Source organism: Wyeomyia smithii, chromosome 1 (assembly GCF_029784165.1).
Source record: "Wyeomyia smithii strain HCP4-BCI-WySm-NY-G18 chromosome 1, ASM2978416v1, whole genome shotgun sequence".
Lineage (NCBI taxonomy): Eukaryota > Metazoa > Arthropoda > Insecta > Diptera > Culicidae > Wyeomyia > Wyeomyia smithii.
In genome coordinates this window covers 161,913,090-161,933,318 of record NC_073694.1, presented here as the reverse complement: position 1 = coordinate 161,933,318, position 20,229 = coordinate 161,913,090, and the positions used below count along the sequence as shown (strand labels likewise).

Sequence of the window (20,229 nt, the reverse complement as noted above, 5' to 3'; positions counted from 1 at the left end):
ACTGGTAAACAAAGGTTCAATCCTAGAGCTCAATCTGAAAAAAAATTAAGATTATAGCTTTTTAACCATTCTCGAGCAATTGAATGCCCTAACAATAAATAACTTTTCCAGAAACTCAAATGAGTTTTCTTGTGAACATAATTATAAAGCGACGAACCCGGCAAGCAATTTCTTTGCGACACTTTAACGCCCTTTGTATATTTCTTTAGTAAATTCAACATTTTTTTTTTTGTTAGGGAATTAGGATAACATTGTCCATTGATGTGAGCTTTTGTAATAAAATTCATCATCAAATGCAACAAAATAACAAATGAAAAGCGAATAATAAATAACACCGATTTTAGCTAGTTTCTCGGCTCTTTGATCGCATTTTGGAGCATCCTTCATCGAACAACAAACACAGTGACGAGCTTCTGTTTGTTCCCCGGAAGCAGCTGTAATAAATTCTAATTTAAAAATGCCACTCCAATATTTGCCATTTTGTGTCCGTTGAATCGAATCGAGATAATTTCATCTTGTTTTGTGCATCCCATTGCTAGCGGAGCTCACATTTTGCATAAATAATGGCAAAATAAAAGACTCGTTCTGTACGTCTAGGAAAAGCCACGCTCCAGCGGCGCTCGTGCGCTCCAAAGCAGTCCCGACGGCAAGGACGTTTACAAGTCTTTGAAAAGTGCTGCACGCTTCTCCGTCCCGGTGGTGCGACCTCTTGCACTGGCAGCTCGGTAACCGGAAGTTCCCTGCCCCGGGTGGTGTGAGAAAAAGAATAACCGTCCCGCCACCACCTTCCGAGCTTGGGCTCTACCTCTGCCATCGTTGTCGTCGTCGTTGTCGTCCTCTTCGTCAACGCGCCCTGGAACTGAAGCTGTTTCCCGTCCGTTATTAGTCGTCTGTAACGAGAAAGGCGAGAGAGAAAATTGAAAAATAAAACATTCACTGCAATACAACCGTGAATGCAAAAGCAGCCTCGCCAATGGAAACTGCACCGGCTAGAGAGTGCTGCGCGTTTTTTTTTCATGTTTCCCTGCTGGCGCAATAGCCTTGCCGGAGCACGAAGAGCTTTCTTCTTATTTCGGAATCAGGGCGAGAAAATTGAATTAAGGCAAAAAGTGCCAAAGTGACAGGCGTCCTTGAACTGCTAGCCGGGTTCTCCTGCTGTACAGTCCCCTCCGCCCACTGCCACCCGCTGAATGGAAGCCTGCATCGACTGACAGGGAAAAGCTGTCACCGCAATTTTGCTATGGAATTAATGGAACCACAGGCTAGTGGAGAAGAAAATACGCGCTCGATTCCCTACGGGCGGTTACTTTGCATATGACAAGCCTTCGGAAACGAGTAGTCCTGTTGAAGCCGTGGCATCGTCGACGCAAAAGAACATGGCTTAGGTGCCTGCAGTAAAACGATACAAGATCATTACATCGCCACTAGATGAGAAAGATCGTAATCATAACACTATAAATAGAATTATCGTCTTGGGATCACAAAAGACGAGTGACGTGGCATGAGAGGATGAATTGTAAATAAATAAACTTTACCACTGGCTCAGTGAATTATTTTATAATCGTTTCGGTTTTGATACAACACAGTAACTGTGAATTCAGCTATTTTCTATAGCAATCATGTAAGCAATAACTGGCCTTTACACAGTTTCGTGTGATTTATTAAGTTTCCATTTCTCATCACGAAAAAACTTATTTTGAACTAGGTAAAAATACCATTCGGTATATCTGATGACTGAACCTTACCGCATGCCCAGCAAACGTACAACAGAGACACAATGAAACCACTGGAAACTCTAACGAAGCCGTGAGAAACGTTCCCGGAGCTTGCTGGTGCACGCGACAGTGAACCGACCCAAGGAACATTTCGCGAGCGCACACACACGGGGGAAATTGTCCCTGAACTTGGGCACCTTTTATCGCCCTCCGGCACTGTCATTGTCTCCCGGTTCCACTAATTGACACTAAAGTCATACAAATTTATGCGCCAAAGTCGAAAATCGCAAACGAGGAAAGCCAGCCAGACGGTAGCATCGCTATTCTAACGAGCTTCCTGGGGATCAACAAAGAGCCGGCCAGCTTACGGTCAGGTTTGAGCGTGCGAATTCGAGACCTCGGTCCGATCAAGATTAGAGCGACTGCGTTCGGTTACTCCGTACCATGCGTTCCAACAGTTCGCGTGCAGACGATCGTGTGTTACGTCGCACCAAGCCGAACGGAAGGTCTCTCAACTTGTGCGCGACAAAACCACCTTCGGATGTTGCAAGCCGAAAGCTCCCGATCGGTTTCTTTTCTTCTGTTTTGTTTTGCTCACCCACTGCCACCCCACGAAGCACGGAGAAAGAGCGAGATTGGACCGGGGAAGGTTTACCCGCGAGCATAACTAGATTGTAGGTACGCGATCGTGTAGTGGCGCTGTGCTGAACTGGACACGGAAGGTAAACAGATACATGCAACGAATGAGGAGGCATTCTCGGTTCTCTGTTGGTCAAGTTCAATGTTATACGCGGTCGCAGCCACGGTGTTGCGGTAGCTTCGGCTTTGGTTGTGTTGCTGTTGTCAGGTTTCCACTACCGCCGCCGCTGCCGCCGTCGTCGTCGTCGTCACGCCTTCTGTAAAGCCATCGAACACCGTTTTGCTGCCCAAGGGACTTTAGATAACATAGACTACAATCCAATGACTGTGACTAGGCGCGACGGAAGGTTCGTGGCTGGCTTAGCTTCTGAGAATATGCTTTCGTGCTACCTTTTTGAGTGCGCATCGATTATAGTTAGGGTAGGTGATATTTTGAACAGTCCAACCAATCGAATAATTTAATAAATTTGACAGACTTATTTAAATAAATGATTTCTGACTGTTAAAGTTTTATTCTGTTTGGTGACGCAATAATGTTTTTGGTCTTTTCTCAATATATTCATAATTTTCAGTATTACCGTGCAGACCCAAAATCCGTATTCTCTTATGGGATTGAATTAAAATTCGTACAGTTTTCAACCGGAATCCGTATTCCTCTGAATCAAAATCTGTACAGCATCGTGATAGCTACAAATAAATAGGTAAAGCTACAAATAAATAGGTAATTGTGGTATGGTCCCTAAGCTAGACCCATTGTTTAAAATACTACAAATTACAAATTACAAATTCAGACTCCTCGAATGGACAACGTGGTATCTTTGATTTTTTTTCTGTTTCTTTTTCTTTATCGCTGCAGGTTTCTTCATTTCCAACGTTCTTCTCTGCTCTTGCAGCTGATTTTTTTTTCTATTCTCGTTCCTGTACTTCCCGTTTTTTGTATTCTGTGTTCCAATCTTCTCTTGTTCTTTTTGTAGGTATATTTTGGTCTATTCTTTGCTGGTAGCTACTGCTAGAAATGTTCTTTTTGTTCTCTTCTTTTTATTTCCTACAACGGGCTTTTCCTGCCTGCGTTCATCAGTCGTCCCGGTCCTTCGTGTGGAAGTGGGGAACGAGGCTACCAAAATGTTATTCACGGAAAGTACAATTTTGTAGCATCTGTTCTTCCCGCTGATCCGTATCTGACTTCCAGTGCTCGACAACCTGACGTACCGTCGCCAGTGTTCAAAGAACGAAGCCTTTCGGCTGATCAGCATTCCCCTGGACTTCGGATATACTATCAAAATGTACGTGAACTTCGGACCAAAGTTGACGACTTTTTCGTAACAGTTACCGAATGTGACTATGAAACTTGGCTGGACAGTCGTATTGATAGCGCACAACTTTTCGGGAGTTTTTCACTGACTACCGACGTGTCCGCAATTATCATAACAGTTTCAAGACGCGTGGTGGTGGTGTTTTAATAACTGTTTCCAAACACGCAGACCCTGCTGCAATAAGTGACACCATTGAATCAGTCAGCATTAGATATAACGATTACTATAACTCCCCCCGTGCAATTCTAAGATATAGGTGACTTTCCGTGTCTCGATTGTTGTAGAGCTGATTTTGAATCGTTAAACATAGCTACGAAATCCACGCTTATTTTGGTCGTTCGTGAATTCCAACCGCAAAGAAGAAGGATTACCAGCGGATATGTTTCTTGGCGATTGTCACGGCAGGACCCGGTTTGATAAATGTACTTTATTTGCCCGTAGCTTTCAGCGCAATTTTCATGAGCATACTGTTTCCGATGCTCAGGTTGATACTGCGTTGAGTGGTCTTTCTAGAGATGTTTTCAATTTTCAATCTGCTTGAAATAACAAGTCGTAAATAGTTTTAGCTAAACTTGGAAAACACGATGTTTCATCTGCCATCGTACAATGGCTTAGTTCCAGTTTCATGAATCGAACATTTTTGTGTTAAGATAGGAATTAGGTTTTCTGCACAGTTCACGAAAGTTTCTAGAGTCCCGCAAGGTAGCAACCTAGGACCGCTAATGTTCATGTCATGATATTTCTTTTCTGCTTCCGGAAGGTTGCATAAACTAAACGCCTATGACGTTGAACTCTTAAAAGTTATAAGAAATTCTACGGACTGCGTTAAGCTTCAGTAACTAGTGGATATTTTCAGCCAATGGTGTTCTGAGAACCTTCTCTATGTAAGCGTTCAGAAATGTAGTGTCATCTCCATCTATCGGACAAGGAAGCCAAACTTATTTGACTATATTATGTCGGGTCAGCCTCTATCCAGAGTGACACAAATTCGGATCTGGGAGTTATTTAGGATACTGCGCTAACTTCCAAACCGCACTACAACAAAATCATCGCTAGAGCTAATTGTCAACTGGGATTCATGTTCAAGATAGCCAACGAGTTCCATGATCCGTTTTGTCTTAGAACGCTGTATATCTTTCTAGTGCGGTCTATCATAGAATTCTGCTCTATTGTACAATACGTCCATTCCACAACTCCTGGGTTGCTAGAATTGAATGCACAATATGGTCCATTCAACCCCCCCAGGCCAGTTATAGCACAGTGGCAGATATGTTCGCTTTTAATATGACTTGTGCACAAGAATAGAATTCGAGTTCGGTAGGCTTTTTGTAATTTTTGTGATAATTTATTGACATTGTTATAGTATTCAGTTATTCATTGAGCCCCACACTCGGTCAGATGAATTTTTTTAAATTATAACAAATATAACAATTATAAATCCAGAACATATTGAAGATGTTTTCAAGGTGAGCTAAATTAGTTTCTTCTCATCATGATTATGGAAATACCATATTTTTTTTTTGGTTGTTTTTTAGAAAAAAAGTCGTCATCTTGGCATATGGAGTCGATTTCTGGTTTCTGCGCGTAATTATGGTTCCGGAAACACCCATACAGGGTGATATTCAGCCATTTTGGGCTGTTTCCCAGAAACCGGAAATCGTCACCTAAATATTCAAAATAGTATCTGATGTGGATTTTTGGCTTCTGTGCATCACTTGCGGCTGTTTGCAACAGTGTTTCTTTCAAAACAGGGAGGGGAGTCAAACTATCATAGAATCATTTATCACCCTCAAAAACCTTCACATGATGACGAACCATCGTGAAAGTATTTTTTGTCCCCAAAAATCTTCTCATGAAAAATTTGGTTCCATTTGCTTAAATAGGTCTTGAGTTGAGCAGAAATTTGTGTTTTATTTGTTTGGAACCCCCTCCACCTTGCAGTAGAGGAAGAAGTGTCGAACCACAATGAAAATATTTTTTGTCTCTAAAAGCTTCACATGCCGGATTCGGTTCTATTTTCTTGCTTGATTCTGGAGTCATGCGAAAATTTGTGTTTTATTTGTATGAAAGTCCTCCTTTCCAGAGAAAGAAGAGGTGTCGAACAACCATAGAAACATTTCTTACCCTCAAAAACCTTCCCGTGCCAAATTTGGTTTCGTTTACTTCATTAGTTTATGAGTTATGCAGAAATTTATATTTCATTTGTAATGTTCTAGAATAGGGAGGGGTGTCAAACTACCAAACAACTATTCCTTGCTCTAGTGAACCGCCCAATAAATCCAATAAATAAACCAATAAATCTCAAGATTAACAGATATTTGTGTTTCGTTTGTATGGGAGCCTTAACTTCTAGAGCAAGGAAGGGTAACTAACAACCATAGAATTTTTTATGCTTCTTGATACATTAAAGTATCAATTTTGGCTTCATTTGCTTGATTAGTTCTCGAGTTATGCAAGAATTTGTGTTTCATTTGTACGGGGGCCCTCTCTTCCAGAGACGATAGAGGTCTCAAACTATTATAATAAACTTCCCCGGCCCCAAAAATCCCTACATACAATTTTTCATGCCGATCGGTACTGCAGTTTCCAAGTTTATATTGATCAGACAGACAGAACTTTATTTTTATATGTATAGATTCCTCATAATCAACCCGTAGAACACTAAATACTTACCCCTCAGGTCGCTTTGTAGCTGTTTAATCGTTGAAATCATAATTAATGCATTTCAAAATTATTCAGAAGAACAACAGAACCGCAAAAATGACCATTTACATGGAAATGAAAAGGTGTAATACCTTGAGACCAGAGTTGCCGATGCAAATGGGTTTGTTTGGTTGGTACTATCAAGCAGGTCTAAATGAGTTTGTTTTGCGATGAAGTGTGTGTTTTAAACATGGCTTGCATCCGCTTGCAAGAAAGCAAATGTTTGTGTTCCTCTCTAAAAAAAAATTCAAAAATATTAAGTCTTCGAAATCGTTAACTTTTGCGTACTGCACGGCAGAGAAAAATAATATATCTGGCAGCTTTTACCATATTTCATCTTTGCTTCATATGCGTACGACGAACAATCCAATACACGTACACTAGATGAAACATGGATGGAAATATAAGTGAATTGACAGGAATAAAATTTGAATTTTCAAAATATGTTTCATTTATATATCATCACTGTTTTGTGAAAACAATTGAAAATTGGAAAATACTTTTTGAACTAACTTACGTGTAATTTTCACCATTTCCAAAATAACCACCAACGCCAAACCCCTCCATTCGTCCAACATTTCCTTCCCCCGCTCATCGCAAAATTGAATTGTTGTTCCGCGTTGTAGCTCAAACCATCCCTTTATCATAAGGGTATGTTTTTGCTGGCATCTTAATTTGTACTGGACTTTTCTTTGCTGGTTCATATTCTTGTGGACCTATTTACCTACTTTAATCTGTACAATTTCCCTTCACCAGAGAAGATTTTGTTTCAATTTATTGAATGCATTTCATACTAACTTTGATTCTATGATGAACGAATTGCGAACAGTGAATGTTAGGAGCTGCTCATGTGAAGATTATTGGCAATCTCTTATGTTTCAAATACAGAATACTATAGGAAAGAAAAATTTGAGAAAAATAAGAATTATGGTCCAACGGAAAACCTCTATTCCAAATTATAAGCGCTCTTAATAATTGAGAAGAAAAACTGTTCACCTCTAACTTGAGTGCAACTTGACTTAGCTGTTGAACGTCTCACTGTATCGGTAATGATTGAACTTACAAATTCTGATTCGTTCAAAATTTACTAATGCGTCTAAAGTGAATGCGTCTAGAGTGAATGCGTCTAAAGCTAAAACCACACAGTGCGGAGTGTGGAAGAATTTTACTGGCTAACTAGTGTGCTTGCATATCTAGTGAAACTGCAAATTTTCAAGTCATTACTTCTTGCTTTCTTACGCTACAATGATTTGTATAAAAAAATCAAATAAATACATAAAATTTTATATGAAGTGCTAGAACAGAGCGCTTTTTTAAGGTAATTCCGATCTTTCAGAGCTTTTGGAAAATCAAACCCTCACCCTTGTTTATATTTACATCAGGAACCAGATAAATCCCATCAGAGATAGAGCTTCGTTCATGCAGTTTGTTTACGAGCACATCTAATGTAAACATTTTAGCCTGCCGCTCGTTCGTTCCCGGTAAGCTCATTGTTGGCGCTCCGACCAACGACGCCGTGCGTCGTCGTTCTCGCGAAATCTTAAGCCGGCAAAGATTGCGCTTTAACGCCCGGTGGCTAAGCCCTGCAACAGCTTCACGATAGCGAAACTTCGAGCCGTTTTTCTGCTCGATTCGTTTCAGCTGATTCTTTGCTTTATTTTTTCCGCACCACGAAACATTTTACCTTTCGTTTTTCTTCTGCTTCTCTCTTGTGATCACTCTCTTCCCGATTCGCGAATTCGCTTTTGGCGATTTTCTTCGCGTCTGGGAGAGCGCGCCATATCGATGACTTGGCGCGGGGCAGCCGGGACTGGCCCCTTCTACGAGAGATCCGATCACGCTGGAGCAGCTCTTCCACCGCTTCTTGTTTGCACCTCGCGCAGTGCCGAGTCGGGGTTGGTTTGGGAGTTTCGAAAAGCATCAACGGTTTTGTGTGTATGTTCTTGTCGGGTCCGTCCGTGTTTCGCCCTGCAGATGATCTAGCCTGTTCTCGCTCGCGCGCTTCCGACGTTCGGGAAGAGCCACTTGAAAGGTATATAAGTACCCGGTGTAATCAGCGCTTTGCCAATACTTTGTATCCGTCGGTGTCGCAATGCGGAAGGTTCCCGCCTCATCCTAGTAGAGCTGAGTTAGTGTCGAATCCTGCTGTCGGTTCTTATACCTAGTGATAGCCAGAGAAACGATCCAGGATAGAATCCTGCTCGATTCTTGTTCGGTTGAAGGGTTAGGGTTAATAGCACTGAATTCCGCAAGTTGGTGATTTAATCAAGTGTTCTCCTCCGACCAACGAATATCCGTTCTGGGAAGAACAAACAAAATAAGAAGTGATTGTGAACCCCAAGAATTCCAACTTTGTGTAGTGACTTGCGTTGGAAGAGAATGCAACATTGTGAATATCCGTACCAAAACGGAGTGCAGGAAAATTAGGGTTGTTTTTCGCATTTTTCATTTGTTTCAAATTGAATCCTCACGATCTCCGATTACGTTTCGCGAAACACACCAGGCAGAGTACGCTGTTTGAAGAGACTGCGGTCAGAAGGGAGGGAAAACAAACATTCCCGCAGCCCAGTTGGCAAGTCACGGACGTTCCAAAAATAAAGTGCCGTGTGCCCTCGAAAGTGTGCTGCAGCCTTGGAGCGATCGAGACATTCTGCACGCACCAGACAGATAACGGAAATATTTTTGTTTTCTTTCGGAACCGACAGACAGTGCGCTAAACGTTGAGGTGTTGATATTCGGGTGTTTAGTGAAGGACTGGGTCCATATTTGGAGAAATTCCGTGCGAAGGAGGAACGCTGTTGTGAGGTATGTGCGATTATTTGTGGTGATAATTTGCGGTAAAAGTTGATTAAAATTTGAGCTGCTTTTAAGGCTTTATTGATGCTAATTAAGAGACTGATTCTATTTTGATATAATACCGTTTGATCATGGTAACTTCTATCGGGTTTCTGTGCAAAATTATTCATCATGTCCAAAATACCGCAATTACAAATAACACTTGTTTTGGACAAAATTTATTGAAAATTATTCTGAAAAATATTATATTTTGTTTAAATTTAGAAAAATATATTCCAGCTCACTGAAAATTGTCAGAATTTGGGTACTTGTCTTCCGATGTAAAAGAAATTTTTCAGAATTTTTATAGACAACAGTGTTATGATCAACGTCATAGAATATTCCTTTTTTGTTCAGGAAAAACGCATTAAAGTTATTTCGAAAGTTAGAAATCTGAAAACAAATGACGCTTTCCACCGCTTAGAACTAACTATGAATGGCTGTGTCTATTGATTACAGATTATAGATTCTAGACGATTATTTGAGCTATAAGTGTTAAAAAACAACGTGATAAAATTTTTTAAGGACAAAAAAGTCTCACTTGTTAGGTTTCGAAACAAAAAAAAACTTTACCTTTGCCTTTAAAAACTTCCTTCATTTGCGAGTGGAATCAATCTGAAAAAAGCTATGTTTGAGTGTAAGTTTCCACTTCTTTTTAATTTTTGATAATTTTTTTTTTATTTGATTCTTATAAAGAAGTAACTTGCATGGAAATCAAGTTACGGATTTCCACAATTTGTGTTGTGGTCTTTCCGCTGTTTGACGTTTTTCAGGCATTTTGGTTTCGAGCGATTTACAACTATTTCAGTAAGTGTTTTAGAGTGGATTTTGGAATCTATTGTGTTGTTTTACTAGGAGGTGTTCCCAATCATTCTAGATATGAGTTGTGGCTATATTTTTTTGTTTCTTCTGAACTCAAAAGCGTTTGCATCACCCTTTTTCGTTAATTTTTGCCTCTTCGGGTGAATTTTGATGGGATGTTTTTCATGTTATAATCACTAAATAAACCACAGAAAAACATTTTTCAACTCTTCTTTTTTATGAAAAATGTCCACGTGGACAAAGGTGGGAGGGGGTTAGGTCAATGTTTACGCTTGTCCACAAAGGGGGACAGGGGGATCTAAAATGACGATTTTTGTGTCCACGTGGAATATGGACAGCCCATATAGCTAAATGAAACTTCATCGGCCAGCTTACAACACTTATTAAACATTCGATCGAGATACTTTATGAAAACAGCAAGCAACATTTTGTAAAACAAGGAAAAATCCACTTTACTGTCAATATTTGCGATTCAGAAAGAATGACTGAAAAATTGTTCAAGTGATCGCAATCGTCTAACGCTTCCGATAATTATCGTCCCGCGATTAACATTCTACATCTTCTACAGGCCGAGATTTAATCATCGATCTGCAGTGCAATTGAGCAAAATCATTTCAAATGACACGGAAATTCGCAAAATATTCGTCAAGTATTTTTGATTTGAATGAAACTTTGCACACACATTTGGCATAGCAAATTGAGCATTTTTCACAGATGGAGAGATTTTTTAGACTCAAGAGGTATTTTCTAGAAGGTGGTGTGCGTTTTGGCAGAGGTTTTATTCATAACATTGTAACTCAAAAACCGTTGGTTGCACAGAAAAACTGTCTGAGAATGAGTTGTAGGGAACTAATAATGCCTCATAAAAATATACACTAAGAAAAAATATTTGTTTTGGCAAAAAAAAAAAATTGAAAAAAAAAACAAACTAAGATTTAATAAAAAAAAAAAAAGTGAAATTTTTCTATTCCAAGAAACATGAAGTTCTTATGTAGTTTTGAAAAAAATAGTCCAGGATGGAGAAATGAATATCAAACTTTTGATGAAAGATTAATTTTTTTGAAAAATTCTAATTTAATAATTTTTCAAAATTTTTGTGTTCTAATAGTTTTATAAGATTCAAACAGTCATTTCAAATCAAACAGCTCTTGGTAGTTAATATTCTAAATTCATCGGTTTTCGAGTTATTTTGAATTTAGGTTGAAAAATATTTATTATTTAAGAATATACACGTTTTACTTAACTTGTCCGTGGTTCTATAGCAAAAGCACATAAATTTATTAAAATATATGATCTTCTTTTATTAATTAAATATTCATTTTCAGTTTTTATTTTCTATGGAACATTTTTTCATGGCATGGATAATTTACAGAACTTACTTTACTTTATATTTTATATACATCATGAGTGATTGATATCCTCATCATTCGCTTGTATTCTATTTTCTGCAATCGCACTGTGCTACAGCGATTTAGAACTTCTAATGGGACCTAGTGTAGGTTGTAGGTCTCGTTGAGTGTAACATTCGCTCATACTAGAAATTTTCCAAACACCATAAAACCTGAAGTTATAATACGGTATTTTAGACCTCAGTGCATACAACTTCTTTTAACTCAGTCATTACTGAACCGATTTTCAATATTTTAGCAGTTTTGGAAAGAATATAAAGAAGAGCTTTAAAAAAATAGTTGGATAGGTTGTTTATAAGATACGACCGCAGAGTTAACGTAGAATACGACAGCCTGTCCTATGTCAATGTATTTCTGGGAGTAGGTTTGGGGATACACAAATCAGTCAAAAAAGGTTACTTGTGTTTGTCAATTGTGAATGATTTACAATGATAATTAAATTCTATATGAGGTGATTCATTTGCAATTATATATGAAAATTTTAATCGCTTTGCTACTAGCCACACACGCTATATAGCAAGCCACACTCGCTATAAACATGCACACACGCGCTACAGACATGCATACACGCTATGAACATACACACACGCTATACAACTAGCCACGCACGCTATATAGCAAGCCACACACCTTATATAGCTAGCGACACACGCTGGATGATGGTGACTTCTCAAACCACCTGGCGGTGCGAGTCTCTTTCAGTTTCGGGTTGTATTCACCCAACGATATCTGAATTGGATTACCGCTGGTGGGGTCAAACTCAGATCGAGGGGAAGCCGAACTGAAAGAGGTAGGAACTGCAACTAACCACTACCACCGCCGCAGTTGCCTGCTGCTGAACCACGCTGCCTTCGCGTACTACCATCGGTGTTGATGTCCGCTGCTGCTGCCTGCTGCTAGTACTCTGATTTGCTTCAGGAGGAACAGTCTCTTATATAGCCCAAAGAGTGCATGCCCGGCTAACTAGGTACTCCATTCTGTCGTCCTTTTTAGGGAAAGGCAGCAAGCGACCAATCAAAAGTCGATATTTGCGCTTGCGACACTGTTCAACACTTTTCAATAGTACAATAGCTGCAAAAATGACAGAAATCGGTGAAAAACTGACTGAGTTTAAAACGATTGAAATTAAATTCCTGTATTGAAGTTGGGTCCCTGTATATGTTTCCGTAAGACGTATTCTACGTCAATATATACAGGTTTATACTAATATCACTGAAACATGTTGCGTTATTTGAGTTTAAATCCAATTTTTTAGATTTTATTCAAGCAATTTTTCAACTAAACTTGAAATCTGCCACCTGTTTTTGCGAGAAAGATACTACAAATACATTGAAAATTTGAAAGTATATTTAACCCTCTAGTGCCCAATGCCGCCATTTGGCGGGCTTCAGTCAAACCTATAAAAAGCGTCAATAAATACTTAAAAAGTGTTTATAATGCTTCATAGTGATTTTACCGAAGCCCGTCTAGAAATTAACTTGGGCACTAGAGGGTTAATGTCGAATCAAACAAAAGTGGTTTTGTGAAAATCGGTGAATATTTAGCTGAGATATATATTTTTTAGGAAAACCAGAATTTTTGGCTTCTATCGCACAATTATTTCACGGTGCCACAAATGGAGAAAAAACGCAAGAGCTTCTTAAGTGACCTAGTGTAGGTTGAAGGTCTTGTTGAGTGTAATATTCGCTCATACTAGAAATTTTCCAAACACTCCAAAAATTTGAAGATATGGTTAAAATACAGTTTTGGGACTTCAGGGCATACAATTTTTTAAGTCAGCCATTTCTTGACCGATTTTCAATATTTTAGCAGTTTATGAAAGGATATAAACAGAGTTTTTTTCAAATATTTACAGTACGAATATCACCAAAACATGTTGAGTTATTTGAGTTTTAATCTAAATTTTTAGACCTTTTCACGCAATTTTTCAGCTAAACTTAAAATTTACCACCTATTTCCAGGTCAAACAATTTTGAAAGCTCTGGGTATTATGAGTTTCTGAACTCTCTGGCGATTCGCATAATAAACCCAAGTTTTTATTCGCATTTGAAACGATATGGAAGTGGTGTGCATGGAATGACAATTGATAGTCTACCCCAAGATCTTTAACTTCAATTGTACGATTAAGTAATTCACCGTTGATTGTGTAGTTCCAGATTATTGGGTTTTTCTTCCGGGTGAATGAAACCACGGAACATTTTGTAACACTTATGGTCAGAAGATATTTGCAACACCAGTCGCAGAAAAGGTCAACGTACCTCTGCAGCTTCCGGCAGTCAGCAATAGATCTGATTGCCAAATATAATTTAAAATCATCGGCATAAATCAGCCTGCATCCTAGTGGCAAAACCAGACAGATATCGTTGAAAAACATTAAGAAAATCAGTGGACCAAGATTGCTTCCTTGAGGCACACCCGAAAATTTCACAAAACTGTAGGACTCAGCATTTCCCAATTGAACCGATAAAGATCAATCTATAAGATAAGACTTCATCCAATTAACAAGAGGAGATGCAACTCCAAGTCTTCCAATTTTCGCTAATAGGATAGCATGATCAACGCGGTTAAATGCTGCCTTCAAATCCGTGTATATTGTATTCACTCGCAATCCAAGCTATAATAATGCTATAATAAATCTCTCAGCATCTCTGGATTCAGAAGACGTTACTCTAGAAATATAGAGCTTGAAAATTGAAGAGCTAACTAGAAACCTACCGTGGGAGACTGAGTAAATCAGGTTTCAATGAAAATACGTACTTTGTTGAATATGAACTTTAATGAAATTGTTTGTATGCTAAAATAAACATTCCATCGCATATGGATTCAGGAAACGTTACCACAAAAATGTAAAGCTTGAAATTTGAAGAACGGTTTTGTTATTTTGTACTGGAATAATTTAGAAACTCCAAAATTCATACTTACATACCATAATTCATCTACCTCACATAATTATTTGATACAGGCAGCAATTGATACGTATGAAAATTCCTAGTGTTTGCTCAATCTGTTTGAAAAATTAGAAAAAAAAAACAGACATATTTGTGTCTCACGAATACGGGAAGGAGTCCAGAGGGGTGGCACCTTTACCAAAACTTAGAGCAACTATTCCCCTTGAATAAAATTCTAAGTTTTCCCGAATCAGCCGTTACAGTGCTGACAACGAGCATTTTCAAAAAACAAGTTCCGTCCCGGGTCTTGACGGGTTAAAATGAAAATGAAAAAAAAAATGAAATTTAGTGTTTATTTTAAATATTTTTACAGACAAAAAAAATTTCACAGTGTAGGGGAACAGCTCCATTATTCATCTCAGCCCATATATTCATCTCATTAAACAAGAAAACACAATTGAAAACAGGGAAAAACGCATATTTTCTTTTTGAACAAATCTGCTAATCCATGGAATAGATTTTTCTTAGTTCACTTTAGATTTCTCATAAAGTTTAATCCTCAAAAACTCACTTGAAAGCACTAAATTTGATATTATAGTTTGGCATCTGTACTCGAAAACTCATTTAATTCAATCACCTACCTCAGAAAACAATATCCGCGCATTGTTCTATACGGCTACAACGGGACTCGTTCAGCAGCCAACCAAAGTTTCTTTCATCACTAGCGGACCCCTTTTCATTTTAATCACTAAACAAAATCACTCACTACACTAAGAATACTTTAATCTTGGAAATGTTCACCTCGAATTTCCTAAAACAAGCTTGAATTAGCAGAAAAATATGAGATGAATTTCTACAATTCCCAAATTTCAACTGTATGTATTTTCATCTGTTTTCACTGCGTTGAAGAAAATTTCCAAATCAATTTTGTTAATACGAAAAATTCATACTGAAAATGTTGAATTTTTCCGACATAATTGACAAAAATCTACAACACTGTAATGGTTACCTAGGTTACCAATTTTGCACGTAAACAATCGCAGCGAATATCTAGGTAACCTACTACGACGAGCTGCGGCTACGTTCATGATAATGTGTTTCATTCATGATTGAAAGTGTGATGAATATGGGGGCGTCGTGAGATGAATAATTGAGCAGTTTTTCCAGTTTTGAGATGGATATGGAAGCGTTGTGAAAAATGGTTTGTTTTACTAAATTCAGGATAAATCTAGCTAATTTTACTAAATATACAATGCTAAACGATTCCATAAGAGCACGTAAAATTTGGAGTTTAATCCATGCATTCTTCGTGAATATCGGCTTAATGAGATGAATAATGGAGCAGTCCCCTATATTAGTTTTATGAGGCATTATTAATTTCTTACAACTCATTCTCAGATAGTATCTCCATACAACCAAAGTTTTCTTCAACCAAAACGCATACGCCCTTTCAGAAAATAACTATTGAGTCCAAAAATCTCTCCATCTCTGAAAAACGCTCAATTCTCTAAGCCAAACACGTGTGCAAAGTTTCATTCAAATCAGAAAAGGTCGATTTAATTTTTGCGTATTTCCAGGTCATTTGAGATGATTTTGCTCCTAAAGACTATAATATTAAAAACAAATAGTGAGACGTTTCTCTAGAATAAAAGTTTTGATAACAGATTAGAACTATCTATCACCAACCATTTTTTGCCACTCACCAATCAGATTATATTTTTTTACAATAATTATACACAAGTTAATTATTCATAGTAAAAGTTCAGAGCGCCTCCTCAGCCAATTATTCTGCCCACATTTGCAACTGCTGTTAAAGCCCGCTTGGCTAATTTTTACGACTTTGTGCTAGTAGATAGTTTCACGTATAGTCATAAACCTAAGACCGGTAAATAATCAAGCTTCACGAATTTTTGCCTGACAGAATGTTCAAAGCAACACTTTTATGAAATTAATTATTTCATCAAGAATCATCCTGAGAAGTCAATTCAATTTTAAGTTGATATTTCCAATAATCGTTTCCAAGCTGCATGTTTTTTTCTTATTAAGATAAAACGTACGAAAAATATACGAGTTTCGAAACTGAATAAGAATGCAGGAGAGACAGGTTGCCGACCAACTCGTTTGCTTTCTTTGATTAGTAAACTGTTTGAAAGAATTTTCCTCTTGCAATGAGGTCTTAATTTTTACTGATGAACAGTTTTTCGCCAGCCGTATGTCACAACTCCTGAACTGCTCAAAGTTAAGGGACCAGGGGGTCTCTTTTGCGCAAAATATGCTCGGTCCATACAAATATGGGCTGTTGTCTACATAATTGGTAACCCATAACTTACTATTTTGTTAATCAAAATTTTAGGTAAACATATAGTTGAACATAGTCACTGATTTGTCTCCAGGATGCACAATCTCAACTGTTCATTTATCCTTAGAAGCTTGGAGCTTTATCTCTTATATCTAACATGATTCACGTTATGAAGGCTAATTGGGTTATTGCAAGTCAGTCTGACAATATTAAGTGCTTGGAACTAATTCCTGATAATATAACGTATGCTCAAACAGTTCATCGAAAGTATTGAGTACGTACGAAGTATACAAAGTGTATTAAATATTTGAGATGTTCATCTTCTCATTTACAAAAATTTAATCCTTGTTAGAAGGACAAGCTTTCGATTTACTAACAATTTTTTTTTCTGGGAGAGCTGATGTGTGACAAGGAACAAACCAAAGAAAAGAATACAGAATAAAATATTTAAAACGATTTTAAAGCACACTGCTCTGTTTGGTGTATTCGAATTACATAGGCTTGCTTGAGAGGAACCTTTAGAAGCCATGTCAAGCATAATTATTATTAAGTTTTGACATACACCGTTGCAATCCTCTATTTCTACAAAAATCTCTCTCGAAAGCAACCGAGCTAGTTGAAAATTGTTTACGTTTTTTTATAAGTAGATTGGAATAAACTAAACAAATCTTTTAATTTGCTTAAAAACACGTGCTACGAATACTCATGGGCCGTTAACCTCCCATTCCACCTGCGAATATTCTAAACATTGTGCTTGCGTCTCTATTGAAGCAAGAAAAAAAATCAAACACATTGTAAAACACTGATCCTTCCTTTGATGCTGTCATAGTCATTCCATTCTCCTGATTCATTCGACGACCCCTTATCAACGAGGAGTCATCATTTAGCCCGTTCCCCATCATCAGCGTTCGCAAAGATCTACTTGAAAAATCAATTAAAGTGTCTTCTTTTTTTTTCCTCCCCTTTTGATTACCGTGACTTTGCGCGCTGTCTTCGCCGTCTTCGTGATAACTCTCTGCGTGCATCGATATTGGAAGACAGATGTGGAAAGCGAGATTTATGTGATTCATGGTGCTGCGTTTGGCAGAATTTTTTTCCCGCGCAGATAATACAGTTAATAAATTCCTCCTTCCTGGGGCTTGGCCGTTTTTCGATTCCAATCCCGAAACCAAGCTCGAAACCCGTTAGTTGCATGCTGCGGGAGTGAGGCTGTTGCACGGGGTAACTTTGAACGACATATCGATCAATAAAAGATTGTTAATAAAATCACCATAACTCCAGGCTATTCGTAAAACAAAACAAAGGCACCTAAGCGACGAACCTGTTTTTACTAAACAAAAGCAAAGCAAAAAGCGGCAAACCTCATCCGACGGTGAAAAGCTGACGAAAGCATCATTCGTCAGAAGGCAACGATAAAGCGCATCTCGGTTGTACGGGGTGCTACGTTCCGCTGGACACGACCAAGACCCCTGCTTGTGTGCTGACCGGCGCTGCGGCTCACAAGGACGTACGGAGCTGGAACTGAAATTGAGAGGCTCTCGTCGCAGCGTGAGCCCCATCATTAAGCGAACAGTACTTGTTGTAAATATTTGCTTCCCTCAGTCTCCACCGTCTTCGCCGGTTCTCCTTCCGATTTTTGGGTTTTTACCCGCGGGGGTCACTTTTCGCCAAACGAGACCGTAGCGAAGCGCGGTTGGTCGTGAGTCGTGAGGCACACGTGACGAGACGCGGCCCCAGCTGGCTGCAACCTTAACCGAAACATATTAAATTTACGGTTTACTTTTTTTTCGTCTCATGTTCCGGCCTGTTGTGAAGTATATGTTGCATTCTGCCCGCTGGGCAGTGTCCAAATTGATATAATTATGATTGATCTGCATTCTTTTTTTCTGACCTGCTAAAGAGTGCAGCGCAGCCGGAATGTGTTTTATTTTGGGATGCAATTTCGGTTCATCCTACCAGGTGAGCTTTCCCTCCCAACGAACGCAGCCAGAGGAACATACCGAACATGTCGGCAAGAAACAAATTATGTTATATGCAATTTCAAGCAACGTTCGTTCAGACTGAAGATTTAATTCGATAACAAAAGATTTGCTGTGGCAGATTGGGGCCGGGCATGTGTAGTGAAGAATAAAGTGATTTCAATTTTCCCAAATGGGTTTTTTTTGTGTTCGCTGATGGGACATAATAAATTGCGGTGCCAATAATGACTCGCCGCTGGTAATGCTGTCGAATTAAACTTTATGGTTCGGGTACCACTCGGGGGCGCAAGCATGGGTGGGGAAATAGTGTTGACCGTTGATGATGTCTAATTTTAGCGGGCGAAAATTTGAAACCGATAATCGATAAATTTGTTGTTCTGGTGAATATTGCGAGAGGGAATTTCTTGTTTTTTATGATTTTGTAACTGGAGGGCAGTTTGCGTGCAGTTTGACCTCAATGTATCACATCAGGTTTATTATTTTGGTAAAATACGAACTAAGGAATGCATACTGATTAGCTGTTCGAGCAGGTGCTTTATTAAATTAAATTCATTTAACAGGACCACCACTGATTTCCATGGTAAATAGGCTGTCCCAAAAAAAATCGATGTTGTAAAGAGTCAAGGTGCTCGGCCCTGAAATGAAAGATAATGTTATTCATAGCATTTTTGTAGAACATTTCGACTTTCTAAAAGGTCGTTTTCAGGTTACCCAAACGTGATTTATGAAAAAATGACTTTTTCAAGCTACAAAACCACTCTTTTGCACTTTTTTCAAATCTGTTCGATTCCTAAATTTTTCATATATTTTTTTTATTTTTGTGGGGTTGTTTTTGAATATTTTGTATGGTTTGGTTCAGCATCGCATTCAATTATTTGACTCACAGAGCCCACTGAACATCACAAAAAAGTGAATTTTCTTTATAATTTTCAGATAAAACCCTTCAAAACACATATAAAAATTTTTTTGATCAAGAACTGAAATTCTTACTACAATGCGGCATTCAAGACGAAAATTTACATGAATAAAGATCCTTGATATCTCACCGGGGGCTGAGATATTGGCGTTTTTACATGTGATGGAAAACTATGCATTATGTCAAAAATGTCACTAAAGCTCAATATCTCCATTGCACAGTGTTTTATTTTGCCGTTTGTGCGTATAATTTTCTAAATAGTGATTCAAATGTTGATTATAGCCATGAGGTATGTTCGGAGAAGTTTCAGGATTTTTCGAATTTTTAAACCTTCTACTAAGTTATCAACCATCTAAAATTGCATTTGTTTTCTGAACATTGTTATTTTTTATCTCCCAAAATAAAACAGTTATTTAACATATTTGTTAAAATGCATAGTTTTCCATCACATAGAAAAATTCCAATATCTCAGTTCCCCGAGAAGATATCAAATATCTTTTTTCATGTAATTTTTCGTAAATCCCTCTTTGCAATGAAAATTTCGGTTCTTGTTAAAAAATTTTTTTTATTTGTGTTTTGAAGAGTTTTATCTAAAAATTATTAGAAACATTAATTTTTATGTGACGTTTAATGGGCTATGGGAGTAAAAAAACTGCATACAATGCTGAACCAAACCAGGAAAACTATTCAAAAACAACCCCACAAAAATAA

At 38.2% G+C, this 20,229-nt stretch overlaps 1 protein-coding gene across 3 annotated transcripts in view; it reads left to right on the top strand.

Annotated features, from left to right (window-relative positions):
- Positions 1 to 8,451: 8,451 nt before the first annotated feature.
- The window catches only part of LOC129728938 (uncharacterized protein DDB_G0283357-like), a 280,035-nt gene continuing 268,257 nt past the window's right edge, over positions 8,452 to 20,229 (top strand). For all 3 annotated transcript variants that reach the window (XM_055687428.1, XM_055687416.1, XM_055687421.1), the window contains exon 1: positions 8,452 to 9,175. The gene's annotated coding sequence lies outside the window, so the exon portion shown is untranslated. The remainder of the gene's footprint in view (positions 9,176 to 20,229) is intronic.